At 38.0% G+C, this 15,536-nt stretch overlaps 1 long non-coding RNA gene across 1 annotated transcript; it reads left to right on the plus strand.

Annotated features, from left to right (window-relative positions):
• The first annotated feature begins 491 nt into the window (after nt 1-491).
• Nucleotides 492-15,374, plus strand: LOC106062019 (uncharacterized). Its single transcript, XR_008778088.1, has 2 exons — nt 492-997; nt 15,179-15,374. It is a non-coding gene; the product is annotated as an uncharacterized LOC106062019 (long non-coding RNA).
• Nucleotides 15,375-15,536: the final 162 nt, after the last annotated feature.

A 15,536-nucleotide genomic window follows, 5' to 3' on the forward strand; every position in this document is an offset into this window, starting at 1 on the left:
CATATAGCGCTCTGGTAATGTCCCTAAGCGACCCAGAGGTGCAGCGGATAAAATCAATTTACATAACTGATTATTTTAATACTTTTTGGCGAAATGTCACAATCTACTAAAAGATAAAAGTCGATATTATTATAATTCAGTGTAGTTCTGGAAACGTGGACCGAAGGGACTTAGAAATAAAAGAATAAACTTTACTAATACTATTAAACAAATCAAAATTACGTAGATCTCCTATATAAGGCATAATAAAGCCTTTTCCACTCAGTAATGAGCATTAATAAGCCTTGGTGTGGCCGAGTTAAAGGATTGTTGGTTTATTGAGGACCCTGTGTTCGAGCATCCTTTATAACATAATATTTAAAATATATATTGTAATGTTGTTTTTTTATGTACCGTACCATTCCCCCCCCCCCACACACACACAACCCCTGAAGTAAGTGCCTTCTTTTCCTGTGCCATTTTTACATGTATTTTCCTTGTGCCTTTTATAAACTAGGTCTAGATTTCTATTGGCTAATAACCACCTACTCGTTGGTTACACTTTTATGATAGGCTATCGCACTTTTCTATTGTCAAGGTCAAACAATTGTAAATAAGATAATTTTTTATGATTATACTTTTTTTTTTTGGTAAAATAAATCATAGGTCTTTTTTTTTCCTTAAAAAAATAGTCTGCTATAAAGCGGCCGGGACATTGCTTGCACACGTAGATCTAGATCTAGTTTTGGTCTGTTACGTCGTTTTCTAACAAGTGAAATACATTCGAAGAGACTTGGAGTAAATTCTTCCACAATCAAACTTCTAGATCTAATGAAACGTGACCTAGTTAACTTGGACGCAAGTGTGTTTTACGAAACGAGACGTTTTCCCGCAAACATATAGGTCACGTGATATCATTGTCTCTCCATTCACGACTGTCAAAGTTGTACAGTGCGTCGTCTGTAGCTTTCACTATAAAAAGGCAAAATATTTTAATAACAGAATGGCAGAAAGGAAGGTAGGTTTTTAGATTTAATTAGCAGATATAATTAATTATACTTAATTAATTGGGCCTAAGTTGGGTTAAGCAATCCCCGATAGTCTATAATTAATTCAATCAAAATTTGTAGAAGCTCATTTTAATCAACAATTTCATTAACAAATTGGAAGTCTATATCTGAATGATTAATTACCCATATACACTCTTTATGCAATAGAGAATAGGCTTGAATAGGTCCTACTTCTGTAAGTTGACGATAGTTTTATACTGATAAGGATAGTGTTGACAGATCTAGAATAATTAAGATCTAGTTGTTTATTTCATGTACCGGTATAATAAAGAAATATCTATATAATTAAGATCTATATTAGCTTCCTAGATATCTGATAAATAGCATGCATTTTTTGAAGCTAAAAAAAAAACAGGGTAATTTTAAACGGAAAGATCAGATTCCTTGTAATGTGACATTCGTCAGTTACAAATTTAGATTATTATTTCAATGCATGAAAACCCGATGACCTACTTCTGAACTGTAGTCTCACTTGCCAGTTAGGACAGAGATCTAGATGTTGAACCAAAATTAATTGTACTAAGCAATCGCAATTCAATGTAGGGCCTAATGGCCCATCATCAATTAACACATTACTATGAATTAAAACGTGAAGGTATTTACTCATTCATTATTCTGATAAGAGATAGCATATATAGGCGCTGGTGACATCTATTCTCAGCCGAGATCTGCTCAATAATATCGTGCCAGGTTGTTTTTGTTTTTTATGGGCAGGTTTTGTTTTAAACTGCAATTTCTGTATTCTTTGTTGACCCCAGATGACCCAAGACCTACGTAACACTGTGGCATTGACATAGATCTCGTACCCCGGTATTAATTTCAATTTAAAAGGCTTTGTCTAACAAAATCTATATCTAATTCAAAATCGTGATAGGAATAAAGCGAATAACATTGTCGCCAGCATTAGATTACGTAACAAATTGCCCAGGCAATAATTTTGTAGAGTATCTCATTCTGACTTTGACATAGGCTATTCTTGTTTTCCGCTCTACTCAATCTTCCACCATCTCGTCTGTTTATGGACCGAACCAACTTATGACAAATTTTACTTAAAGCTGGGGGGAAAAAAAGGAAGTAACGTGCGATGTCCAGATGGACACCTCCACTGATATGCCGATACCTTATCAAAGTTACCCGAATACTGTGACGAAACGCGTCCCTTCTCAATGCAGAACTGACCAGTGCGGAACTACCCCCCCCCCTTTTTTTTTTACCACTAGTTAGCATTGTATAGCCCACTCTCAACACTAAACTGACCAGCGTAGAACACAAATATCCTATTACACCAAGGTTAGATCCAACCACCCAATTATAGGCCATAAACACACATCCTAAGTTACGCCCCAAACGCCGAAACAAACGTACGCAGCCATTTAGTCCAAGAACATTAAAATTGAAAGTTACGCCCCAAACGCCGAAACAAACGTACGCAGCCATTTAGTCCAGGAACATTAAAATTGAAAGTTACGCCCCAAACGCCGAAACAAAAGCACGCAACTGTAAAGTCCAGGGACATTAAAATTTGGTGTCCACGTACACCGCTTTGAGTGGACACTCCTAACGCCCATGACTATTCAAATCGCTCCCGTCCGCTGTGCCATCGAGCGATAATTATTGCATGGTTCCGCTTTCATCCTCCTTCGTCCCCCCCCCCCCGGGTCGCGGGTTAAAGAAGTCAGGTGAGAGAGCCCCAAATAAAAGGATTGGTCCAATTTAACAATTCTAAATTCGAAAGACTCGATGGCCATTATGGGTCGTCACTACTCTAACATACCGCTCGGGAACCTATAAAAGCCGGAGACGAAAGTTTCAGGTTAATGCCATTCTAGATCAGAATCACTGAGAAGTCAGAAGACTCTCGAGTCAACGATTCATTTAGGAACTTGTGTGAGGCAAAGCGGGTGAGTTGGAAAAACTTTATCATTATTATTTAGGGTGTCTTCGCCTGGAACATGTATGTTCATGTATCATCACCATGTTAACGCTTGTTTGCTTCCAAATATTACATTTGTAAATCTCTATGAATATGTGTTCCCCATTTACTTGTCAATGTTAACTGTACTCCCAACGGTGGACATCCACCCTGCAATTTAGATCCTACTGTCTATTTAAGTACTTGTTATTCCTTCATATCCATATTCATCTGGACCCACTCACGTCTAGATTATTTCCTTACCTGTGCATATGTACCTGTATATGTGCACACATTTATATGCATATAATTATGCTTGTTTTTGTTATGCATATACTGTGCTGTTACCATGCATCCTTAGGCCCGAGAATCAGTCTCGCGTGTCTACCCGGCGTCTTCGTAGTTATGTGCCCTTTTCTACCCTCCCCCCCTCCCTTCTCCCTGTCACTGTCATCTGGTCACGAGCGACCGTGGACTTGTTTACCTGATGACCAATGAGGTCACAGGGGCTACAACCCTGTAATATGGTCCCCCTGTTTCCCTCCTCATTTATATTTATGCCCTGCCTTGTACATTTATATGTGTATTCGTAATATTATTATTATATTATTTGTACAGCAATTATTATAAGACCCAATGAAATGCTGATTAGCATGTATCTTAGTTAGTCTGAGGGAGACGCTCCTATCAAGGATGCGCCCCTCGCCAACCAGCATGTATGGTTTAATAATTCAGGCTCCTCTCACATCTCATCTCATAGCTTCCAACATCAGGGCTGACGTGTTTTGTTGCCTGAAGGTAGACCTCAAGCAGCGAGTCACTCATCACCCTAGACCAGGACTGAAGGCATTCCAGGCTGAAGTCCCAGGACCGGTCTGCACCTACTACTGGAGTAAGCCCACCGCGTGGCATCCCCATATTCATCACACTAGTGCCTGCCTACCCGCAGGGCCCCAGCAACTGGCTACCAGCACAGCGAAGCCTCAGCTCACCCCACCCCGAAAGAGAACCTTGAATACAGATAAGTGAGAGACAGCCGAATAAGCAAACCATACTCGAGTTTTATGAGCAACATCCCAGTGATGATATTATCTTAAACTTTATCATAAAATCCTAAATCATTCTGTACATCCCCCCCCCTTACTCGCTGATTGTATTTCTTAATTAATCTTTATTAAATATTTGTTCTGCCACAAAATCATTAAGCTTTGCGTTTTGCCTATATAATACCAACAAAATATTTACCACGTTGTGGCTCTAAGACTTTACCCCTAGGAGTCGCAGGCCATCATCCCCATCGGAAAGTGCAAACGGACCGATCGGCGGACTTATTCCACCACAACGAGGGTAAACTGGCACAAATACTAGGGCCGGATTTAAGGGAGGACATGTGGGACTCCACAATAAAGATGCCCCCCCCCCACAATAGAGAAAAAATATTTTGATGGGTCAGCAATTTTGTGTTTTGTTGTTGTTGTTGTTTTATTTTTACCAACAACATTATACCGGGTACTCCTCATTTACTGTTGCGTTAACCCTAAACATTTACTTTTTTTGTTACTAAAAATGCATATTTAAATATAATAGTTATTTATTTTTACGAAGGAAAATTTAATTTACAAGTAGAGCCTACTCTCTTTCTTTTATAATATGACATGCTTTTAGATATTAGTTGGGATTTTTTTAAGCGAGGATTTTTATTAAAAGCTTTAAAAAAGTGTAGGGGCTTCCATCTACTTAAATCCGGCCCTGCCGGATACAATCAGTTCTTTCTATTTTTTTTTTTTGGAGGGGGGGGGGTGAAGACATAGACCCAGGATTCGAAATCTAGTTGATGAAAAATGTTTTACCGACTGTTTCGAGTGCAAAGACCAGCAATTTAACTTTCCATAATAAGTGATTCTGAACTGTAACAAAAAACAAAAAGAAATGTCAAGCAGCGGTTTAAAAACAAATATGTGTTGGCACATAATGCCCCCTCACCCGCAAAAAGTCGTCAGCATCCTCAACGCACATCTCTTTTTTAATTCCCGCCATGATTGATCAGCTTTGCACAAATCAACGTGTCATGTTTTATTTGCATATCGACCAAACGTCTTGTAGAATTGGGGATAGGGGGGGGGGGGAGCGCTTAGCTAGGATCTGTCTTGGGCACTCGAAAATTTAGGTACCGTTAAATAGGGCAATTTTTGACGAGGCAGAAAATTAGGCACCGGAAAATTAGGCACTCTTAAATAGCGACCTTAATTTTGAACATAATTTTAAAATTAAATGTAAATTTTATGCTTGGGCTTTGGGGGGGGGGGGGGGACGGAGCGGTTAGACGCTTTGCTTCCGAACCTGGGGTCCTGGATTCGAATCTCGGTGAAGACTGGGGTTTTAAACTTCGGGATTATTAAGGCACCCTTGAGTCTACCCAACTCTAACTAAGTTGGGGAAAGTAAAGACGGTTGGTCGTTGTGCTGGCCACATGACACCCTGCTCGTTAACCGTTAGCCAACGAAACATGACATTAACATAGATAGATAGATAGATAGATAGATAGATAGATAGATAGATAGATAGATAGATAGATAGATAGATAGATAGATAGATAGATAGATAGATAGATATTACATGTAATTAATAAAATTAAAGCGTAATTTTTTTCCGTTTGGAAGGCGGCTGATCTCCCCTTCTAAACTGTTACTATAAAAGATGAAAGAAAAAAAAAAGGGGGGGGGGAAATAGTCAGGGCAGGCTGGGACTTCACAGTAATGTGATACCAACGTGCTTGCTTAGAAGAGCACAACGAGAATAGTAATGTTCTCTTTCTGCTGGCAATGCCCAGGCACCTGAAATGTATGGGATGGGGGAGGAGCTTCATTCAATGTCCATGTTCTCGAGTGCGAATAAGTTTTGTTAATGTCGCTCTATTGATTCCTTAAATATTTGAAATGTATCTTAGATTTTTTAAGTGACATTTTTTTTCGTTCATTCTAAATATTCAGGCGTTTTGTTTTTTTTTTCGTTTAGAAATTGTATTTATTACAAAATGAATTTTTGTGTTTTCTTAAACATCGACAGAACTCCTGGCGCCAAATCGGCGTCACCGAAACGTCGTGTGTCGTCGCCTTTCCACATGGCCGCTCGAACGCTCGAATTACGAGTGAGAGAGAGGAGAAAGAGATGAGTGAGAGAGGAGAAAGAGATGAATGAGAGAGGAGAGAGAGATGAGTGAGAAAGGAGATAGAGAAGAGCGAGAGAGGAGATAGAGATGAGAGAGAGATGAGTGAGAGAGGAGAAAGAGATGAGTGAGAGAGGAGATAGAGATGAGTGAGAGAGGAGAAAGAGATGAGTGAGAGAGGAGAAAGAGATGAGTGAGAGAGGAAAAAGAGATGAGTGAGAGAGGAGAAAGAGATGAGTGATAGAGGAGATAGAGATGAGAGAGAGATGAGTGAGAGCGGAGAAAGAGATGAGTGAGAGGGGAGAAAGAGATGAGTGAGAGAGGAGATAGAGATGAGTGAGAGAGGAGAAAGAGATGAGTGAGAGAGGAGATAGAGATGAGTGAGAGAGGAGAAAGATATGAGTGAGAGAGGAGATAGAGATGAGTGAGTGGAGATAGAGATGAGTGAGAGAGGAGAAAGAGATGAGTGAGAGAGGAGATAGAGATGAGTGAGAGAGGAGATAGAGATGAGATAGAGATGAGTGAGAGAGGAGAAAGAGATGAGTGAGAGAGGAGATAGGGATGACTGAGAGAGGAGAAAGAGATGAGTGAGAGAGTAGTTAGGGATGAGTGAGAGAGGAGAAAGAGATGAGAGAGGAGATAGAAATGAGAAAGGGATGAGTGACAGAAGAGAAAGAAATGAGTGACAGAGGAGTGAGAGAGATAGAGAGTCGAAAGAGATGATTGAGAGATAGAGGATAAATAAATGTGTGAGAGAGGAGATAGAGAGGAGAAAGAGATGAGTGAGAGAGGAGAAAGAGATGAGTGAGAGAGGAGTGAGAGAGAGAGGCGAAAGAGATGAGTGAGAGAGAGAGGGGATAAAGAAATGTGTGAGAGAGGAGATAGAGATGAATGAGAAAGACTGTAAAAGAGAGGGGTTGAGGTGGAGACAAAAAAAGGGAGACAGTCGCAAAGATATCTACTTCCGGTCACATTGACAAATATCTTTCCAGCTGGCATTCTCCTGGTCAGAAAAAGACTCCTGTAGTTACACTTTCACGCTTGGTTGAATATATGTACACCGCCACAGACGTTGTTTTATCGTCATTACTGGGCTGCAGTTTAAAAATGTTTTTTTCACAGTTTAACGCTAAAGTCGACTCTGTTACTACTGTTACAAAGTCGCATCACAAAGTAACGAGAATAAATAATTTTTTTAAAACACTTAGTCACGTGAGGAGGGCGGGTGTAACAGTTGGCTCGCCCATCACTCGAGATATTATAAACCAATAAGACAAAAGACCACCGGCACGTGAATTCACAGTTTACCCTATCGATACTTGAACAGGTCGCAGTGACATGGCCCCAACCCCATAAAGAAGATCACACATCATGTTTATCTTTTATTATCCTCACTTGGACTTCTCTTTCAGTTTTATGGTTTTCAGTTCTGTTCAGACGCGCCACTTTTTTTTTTTGAGTGAGAGAGAAAGAGAGAGGAATAAGACAGGAGAAAGAGATGAGTGAGAGAGGAGATAGAGAGGAGTTTTGAAGCGGGTAGGTGTGATCTTTTTGTGCCAGGTAGCACCCCGTGATCTTTCAGCCCCCACCTCTTTCCTCTCACCTTCTTAAACTTAACTGTACCGGTAATACAAAAGGGAACAAACATGTCACGAGATTTATCGCTGGCATGAAGAAAGACGAGGCTCGCACATTGAACAATGGCCACGTTTCGACTCTAGATTGAGTAGATAAATGCAACAGTTTAATCATTTAAAGGCCGAATCTTGCCGGCTTTCTTCGCCTCACAGTATTGAAGAGCTTCTTCTTCTATATCACCGCCACTCGTTGATCAGGGAACATGAAAAGCACCAAGATGCCTGTGTGTAGTCGCTGAATGAACTCTTTATGTTGTGTCTGTTCTATTTATGTGAATGTTTCTGTTGTGTTGTCTTTATATGAGAAAAGAGTCCTTGTCCAGCACATTTCCGTAAGGATCAATAAAACAGTCTTAGTCATTAGTCTTTTTCTTCTTATTATTATTATTATTAGGCCTATTACTATTTGGCAAGCCAGATTTTGAATTAGTGGCATGTCAAAAACATTTGTTTTTCCCTCCTGGCATCGTGGGGAGTATAATTATGAAATGTATTCTTTTTTGTTGAAGATTACGATTCAGGTTATCGCGATACAGCGTGTTAAAAAGATGAGCTATTTAAAGACACATTCGCAAAGTGAGAACAGAAAGAATTGAATTCCTTAAAACAAATGAATGGAGTAGACCAGCTCGTCACCCTATATACCAATCTGGAGGGTTTGCAACAGCGAGAAGGGGATATCCTTTGTTGCTGCGCAACGTAGCACCTCCCCTGACCCGTGATAAAGATAGCGACAGCGATAAAGGCCTCACGTTGACTGTGGATTTAAACAACGAAATCTTTTGTCTCAGTAATGTTTGTTTCCTGTTTTTAAATTCCCGGTGCTCGACGATATCACTAACAGACTAAACAAGTGCTATAAAAATAATAAATAAAACCATACTTTATTAGCGGCCCCCGTAAGGGGAAAAGCCGCTATTAGGTTTGTGCAAAATGTCCGTCTGTCACATTCAGATCTCGACAACTAGAAGAGATATGAAAAATATTATTTCACCATGCGATGCAGCTTAAAAAGTTTAGGTGCAACGGCTACTTTTGGTTTTCTAAAAGCAAACCGTTTAATTTATAAAATTAATTATGCAAGCGATTTTTTCATAAAAATACACCAATTCTTAAACAATCACGTAAATGTAAGGGAGGCAATGTTACAATATGTTAACAAAGAATAACAATAATTTGTGAATTTTCAGTATCACTAAGTCAAATATATGTATAAAAGGCTGTTTGTTTATATAGGCTAAGGATGCACTTTGTTTTTTTTAAATGACTTTTTATACAGCGACTTTCGTGCAGTAGCGTGACAAGCACCTGTAAGACATGGTGCTATCAGTTCCCTCAAAATTTAAAAAATTATCAGATTGTATTTATTTTTTGTTTAATGCCCGCTTCAGAATAAAAGAGGCTTTTTTGTGCTTTTTGTCGGCCGGTCGGTCTGTCCGTCACGTTTAAATAAAAAACAAGTCTAGAAGCTATTGAAAATCTGATTTACCCTTTAATGTTCCTCTCGTAACATCTCAATACCCGGTAGTTTTAAGTATCAATAATTGATTGTTCCGGATGTTTTTGTGCAAAACTAATCAATACCAACGAATGTTTGTTTGCTCTTCTAACTTATATTACATTTAATTTCCCTGCTTAAACGTTGCAAAAACACATTATCAATAATATGTTGTTCCTTTTTTTCATGTAAATAGCATATAAACGCTTTATCAAAATCTCTATACTGACTATAAAATTAACTGTAAAAATGTTCCAAATATTGTTTTATAAAACATGAATTATGTCAAATGATTGTGTGAAATCACATAATTTACTAATATTACACTTATATTCTCTGACAATATGTTATTATAGTTTAATTATCGATATCAAATTGTTCCGTATTTTTATCTTTAAACAAATTTTTAAAATATCGACAATAGGTTGTTCAGGATTTAAAAAAAAGTAATTTACTAGAAACGATTATTGAAAATAACTTTTTAGACTTATTTTACATTTAATTTTCTTGCTGAAACATAACAATTTTTTTTTCAATCGATAAATATGTTCCGGTTTTTTGTTTTGAAAAGAAATCGACCTACATTACTTAAATTTTTCTTACAAATCGTCGCGAAAAATTTCCGAATTTTATATGAAAAATCTATTAACGCCAAATAACTGTTTGAAATCCCTCTTTTAATTAATAAAACAAATAATCTTCGCATTTACGAATTATTTATCTAGGCTTTTTATTTTCATAAATGACATCTAAATTATTCCAAATTTATATTTTAGATCTAGATCTAGTAGATATAGATCTTATGAGTGCTAAATCAGAAGTTTAGTTTATGTAGATCTAGGCTCAATGGACTCAACTCTTTTAGTGGTGCCACGTTTCTTCCTCAAAAGTTAGGGTCTGCGGGCTTTTTCAGTGCGCGGACCAAAGGTTTGGAATTCACTCCAATTGATCTCAGACAGACAACATGCTATACCACTTTTAAGAAGAATATTAAGACCTACCGGTACTTGTTTAAAACTTTTTTAGATTATTTTTTCAATTTCTATTGACGTGTTTGTGTTTGTAATGTTATTACAGCGCCTTGAGTCTACATTTTGTTTGTTGACAGCGCTTTATAAATAAAATTATTATTATTATTATTATTATTATTACATCCTCATTCTAGTTCCATTTAAATAAAAATGCCAATAGCTCTGTTGTTAACTGTGCTGAGACATCGAAGTAGGCCTACAAGCAAGATATCTATTCTTTTCTTCTTTTTTTCAATTACAAATCAATGCTGAAAGGTTATCTAAAATCGCTCGTCTGACATATTGTACATATCCTGTAGATGTCATGCCGTAATGTGTAATATATCTCTTTATCAATAATAGGCTATTAGTTTGTAACCAGTTTGTTATTAAGCTAACAGCAATGCCTGGTTGTGCGGTTAGCGTGCTGGACTGATTATCTCGACGGTCTCGGGTTAATTCCCAGCTCGCTGCCATCCCCCATCGTCCAGCGAGAGGTTTGGACAAGGAAGTTAATTATCATTAATTTATAAAGAACATCCGAAACATGTAAGACAGAAAAGATATTTTTACAACGGCAAATAAATCTTTGAAACATTATTACTTTTGACAATCAAAATAAAATCACGTCTTGAATATTCCTTGCGAATAGACGGATCCGACGGGGGCCGCCTCTGAGTTTGTGTGATAACACAAACTCTCTATGTAATCTTGTGTTGAATTAATATAGTCAAACTAAACATTTTTACTTTACTTGTCACTCAAACAAAATCGGACAGTATGGGGGTTCGAACTAACGACTTTCGCATTATTAGCGCACATTTTATCAGCTGAACTAGCCTACCGTTCTACGAAGTTCGAAATTTTAGTTTAAAATAAATGTTTCAATTTGTGCCTTTAACCACGTTCAATATCTGACATCTTTTATCTTGTGACTATGCAGAAAGTGTGAGCTAATAGCTCTAGAAGAAATTGACAAAAAAAAAAAAAGGTTTTATTATTTTTCTTTAATCTTTGTATCTGCCTGATACAATTTCCTAACATTGTCATTCTCCCTCTTTTGCCCCTCTAACGTTGATTCTCCCCCCCCCCCAGTGCGCGGGGGGGGGGGGGCAAAGTTGCTATAATGGGAGCCTTGATGGTAGCGGGTAGGATGTCACTGCAGTCTCGGCTTACAAATGTGGTCGCACGATGGATGAGAGGTGGGGTACCGAAAGGGACCTCCATGAATCCTGTGATGTCTATATTATATAATGACTCCTAATCCGGAGTCATTTTTTTCCACATATTCTCATGATTTTCATTTTTTCCCCGTTTTGTTCAGCTTTTCTTTTGTATCATGAAAAAGCAGCAAGACTCGTTATCGTTGCTATTGTTGATAACGTCACCACTAGCCCATAGCCTAAGGATAAAATTTAAAAAAATATTATGTTCAAAATTAAGGTCGCTATTAAAGAGTGCCTATTTTCTGGTGCCTAATTTCCGCCTTGTCAAAAACTGCCTAATTTACCGGTGCTTAAATTTCCGGGTGCCTAAATATCCGGTGCCAAAATTTCCAGTGCCTAAATTTCCAGACACCCGTTAAGAGATGTATAGTAAAGTGTGTAAAACTTATTCAAGTCGTAAAATAAAATTGCACGCAAACGAATAATTTACAACGCAGGTGTATGTAAGACTATAGTCAAGTTCATTTAAGAAATTCACGTCCTTTGTTAATGTTATTTCATTTTAAAATGTCCACTATCATGTCCTATATAATAAAAACAACGGGATGCCTGGGCCACGAGGTCTTCATCAGCTACAAACATTCAACACAAAGTAGGCTTCTAGGTAATTTATCTGTTCGATGTTGTCTGTCGAAGCGCGGGAAATCGGAAGGAGGCGGTACTATCTAAGATAAATGGGAAAGAGGCAGAATGTTTGACCCCATCGTACTTTAAAGAAAAGTGTATTGGTGCTAGATCACGTGATGGTGGAGTGACATCTAGGTTTATTCTCAATCTGCAGACGAGTGTTTTTGTCTTTGCATTATCTTGTATGGGAGTGAAGAGGTTATAAGTACGCTGTGTGCTCTGTTGAAATGGCTAATTTCATGTTTTCATTAGTCTCTTAGGTGTTCATGGAGTCGTGTCTTTAATATACTTTCTGTGTTTTAAATGTAAATCATTGTACACCTTGAGCATATGATCACATCTACCACCTATCTACTGAGGGGGGGGGGCATGTTGGCTGAGTGGTTAAGCGCTTGGCTTCCGAACCTGGGGTCCTGGTTTCGAATCTCAGTGAAGACTAGGATTTTGAATTTCATTATTTTTTTGGGCGCCCCTGAGTCCATCCAATTCTAATGGGTACCGGTACCTGACTTTAGTTGGGGTCGTTGTGTTGCCCTCATGACACCCTGCTCGTTAACCTTAGGACAAAGAAACATGACCTTAACATCATCTGCCCTATAGATCGCAATGTCTGAAAGGGAAACTAAACTTTTGTTTTTACCTATCTTCTGTTCGACTTGTAGTTTATTGTATTTTCAATACAGCAGTAAATCTTTATATCTCTTTTTATGTTTACATAAAGAAAGAATTGATGTTTAGAAAATCAGATTCAAAGTTTCTTGGCCAACAAAATGGAGTCAAAGCAAAAAAGAAATGAAGCTTTCGTCGGATGAAAACGTTGAGTTCTGCTACCAACTTGACTAAGACTAAGCTTTATTGATCCTTATTAAAATTTGTTGTGATTACAAGGACTTTTTTCTCATATACAGACAACACAACAGAAACATTCACATAAATAGAACAGACACAACATAAAGAGTTCATTCAGCGACTATACACAGGCATCTTGGTCCTTTTCATGTTTCCTGATCAAAGTCTGACCGAGTGAGGTACGAACGAGTTTTTGTACCGCTCTGTTCTTGTCTTGATTGACAGAAGTCGCCCACTTCGCGACGACTTGACGTAGTTATGATAGAGCGGGTGGCTGTCTTCCAAGATTTTTTCGTAGACGTTTCTGTTCAAAAAGTTCATTTAAATATGATAATGTGCGTGTGTTTTTGATGCCCTTTTAATGATGTTTTTTAGGCGGCGCAACTGTTTAGATAACTGCAGATGTGTTGCGATCTCGTGGTTGGACTTGTACACCATACACGCACTGGGTCAAGTTGACATACATCAACAGCCGACAAAAACAAGCTCACACACAAGGAAATGACTTTTTCGTCGGTCACTCCCAAGACTATCAGTTCCAGCTACATAAATACCGCTGAGGTTGACATCTCGTCCGCCTAGCATTGTCCAGTCCACCCGTGGACATTCACCTGGGAGGTCAACTTTGCATTCACCTCTTCATCCCACCTAACCCTGCTAAGGCCAGTCGGATGATTTACAAATTAGTACTGCAAAATTTAAAGGACCAGTTGGTCAAAATAAAAATTACGAATACATACTAATTGAGTCTAGCTCCCAGCGATAACTAATATAAGTGGACTGAACTGACTATTGTTAAGTCTCCATATCCCCATGTATACAACAAGTAAACGTATCAGCTGTAATAGATTATCCTTTTAAAATTTGTCATTAAATTCCTGTGTAATCAACTACACAACACTTGTTTTTGCTCGATGTCCATTCATGTGCCTATTTATACTTTTTCATGTGCCTATTTATGTTCCTTCGTGTTCCTCTTTGCTGCCCCTTTAAGTGATGCTTTGATGCCCCATGCTGTGGCATTTTGATGTGCCCTTTCACGTGCCCCATTGATACCCCTCCATGTGCCAAAAAAATCGCGTTTTGTCACATAAACATTACATGTTTCACAATAGTTTTGTACAATTGTGTACAGTAGTCACATGACATATGTTTTAAAATAGTCACATGACATGTTTACAATAGCCACATGACATGTTTTAAAATAGTCACATGACATGTTTTACAATAGCCACATGACATGTTTTACAATAGCCACATGACATGTTTTACTATAGCCACATGACATGTTTTACTATAGTCACATGACATGTTTTACTATAGTCAGTGACATATGTTTTACAATACTCGACATATGTTTTACAATAGTCACATGACATGTTTTACAATAGTCACATGACATGTTTTACTATAGTCACGTGACATGTTTTACAATACTCGACATATGTTTTACAATAGTCACATGTCATGTTTTACTATAGTCACGTGACATGGTTTACTATAGTCACGTGACATGTTTTACAATACTCGACATATGTTTTACAATAGTCACGTGACATGTTTTACAATACTCGACATATGTTTTACAATAGTCACATGACATGTTTTACAATAGTCACATGACATGTTTTACTATAGTCACATGACATGTTTTACTATAGTCACGTGACATGTTTTACAATACTCGACATATGTTTTACAATAGTCACATGACATGTTTTACAATAGTCACATGACATGTTTTACAATACTCGACATATGTTTTACAATAGTCACATGACATGTTTTACAATAGTCACATGACATGTTTTACTATAGTCACGTGACATGTTTTACAATACTCGACATATGTTTTACAATAGTCACATGACATGTTTTACAATAGTCACATGACATGTTTTACTATAGTCACATGACATGTTTTACTATAGTCACGTGACATGTTTTACAATACTCGACATATGTTTTACAATAGTCACATGACATGTTTTACAATAGTCACATGACATGTTTTACTATAGTCACGTGACATGTTTTACAATACTCGACATATGTTTTACAATAGTCACATGACATGTTTTACAATAGTAGCAGATGCTGTACAATAGTAATATAATCATCTGTTTACAATAGTAACATCTCATGTTTTACAATAGTAACACGACACGTTAGTAACATGACATATGTTTTGCTATCTTTGTCAGCGTTTTAAGGTGGTCATCATTGGTGCTGGCGTGGGTGGTTTATCTGCTGGCGTGGTCATTCAGCAGTCATGCCCGGACATCGATGTGGAGATAGTGGCCGATATCTTTTCTCCGGACACTACTTCCGACGGCTCAGCAGGTTTCTGGGAGCCTTACTCCATCGGCTCTGATGTTGACAGAGTTGTGTAAGTAAATAGGTTTCTCTTTGTCACTGTTTTTTTTTTTGTTATCTTCCTTATTGTATCTTTGTCACGAATGATCTCTATAGATTTTCGTTTATCTCCCCACCCCCTGACTCTCTCTCTCTCTCTTCTCTCTCTCTTCTCTATTTCTCTCGTCTCTCTCTCTCTCTTTCTCT

The sequence above is a fragment of the Biomphalaria glabrata genome, chromosome 5 (genome assembly GCF_947242115.1).
Source record: "Biomphalaria glabrata chromosome 5, xgBioGlab47.1, whole genome shotgun sequence".
Lineage (NCBI taxonomy): Eukaryota > Metazoa > Mollusca > Gastropoda > Planorbidae > Biomphalaria > Biomphalaria glabrata.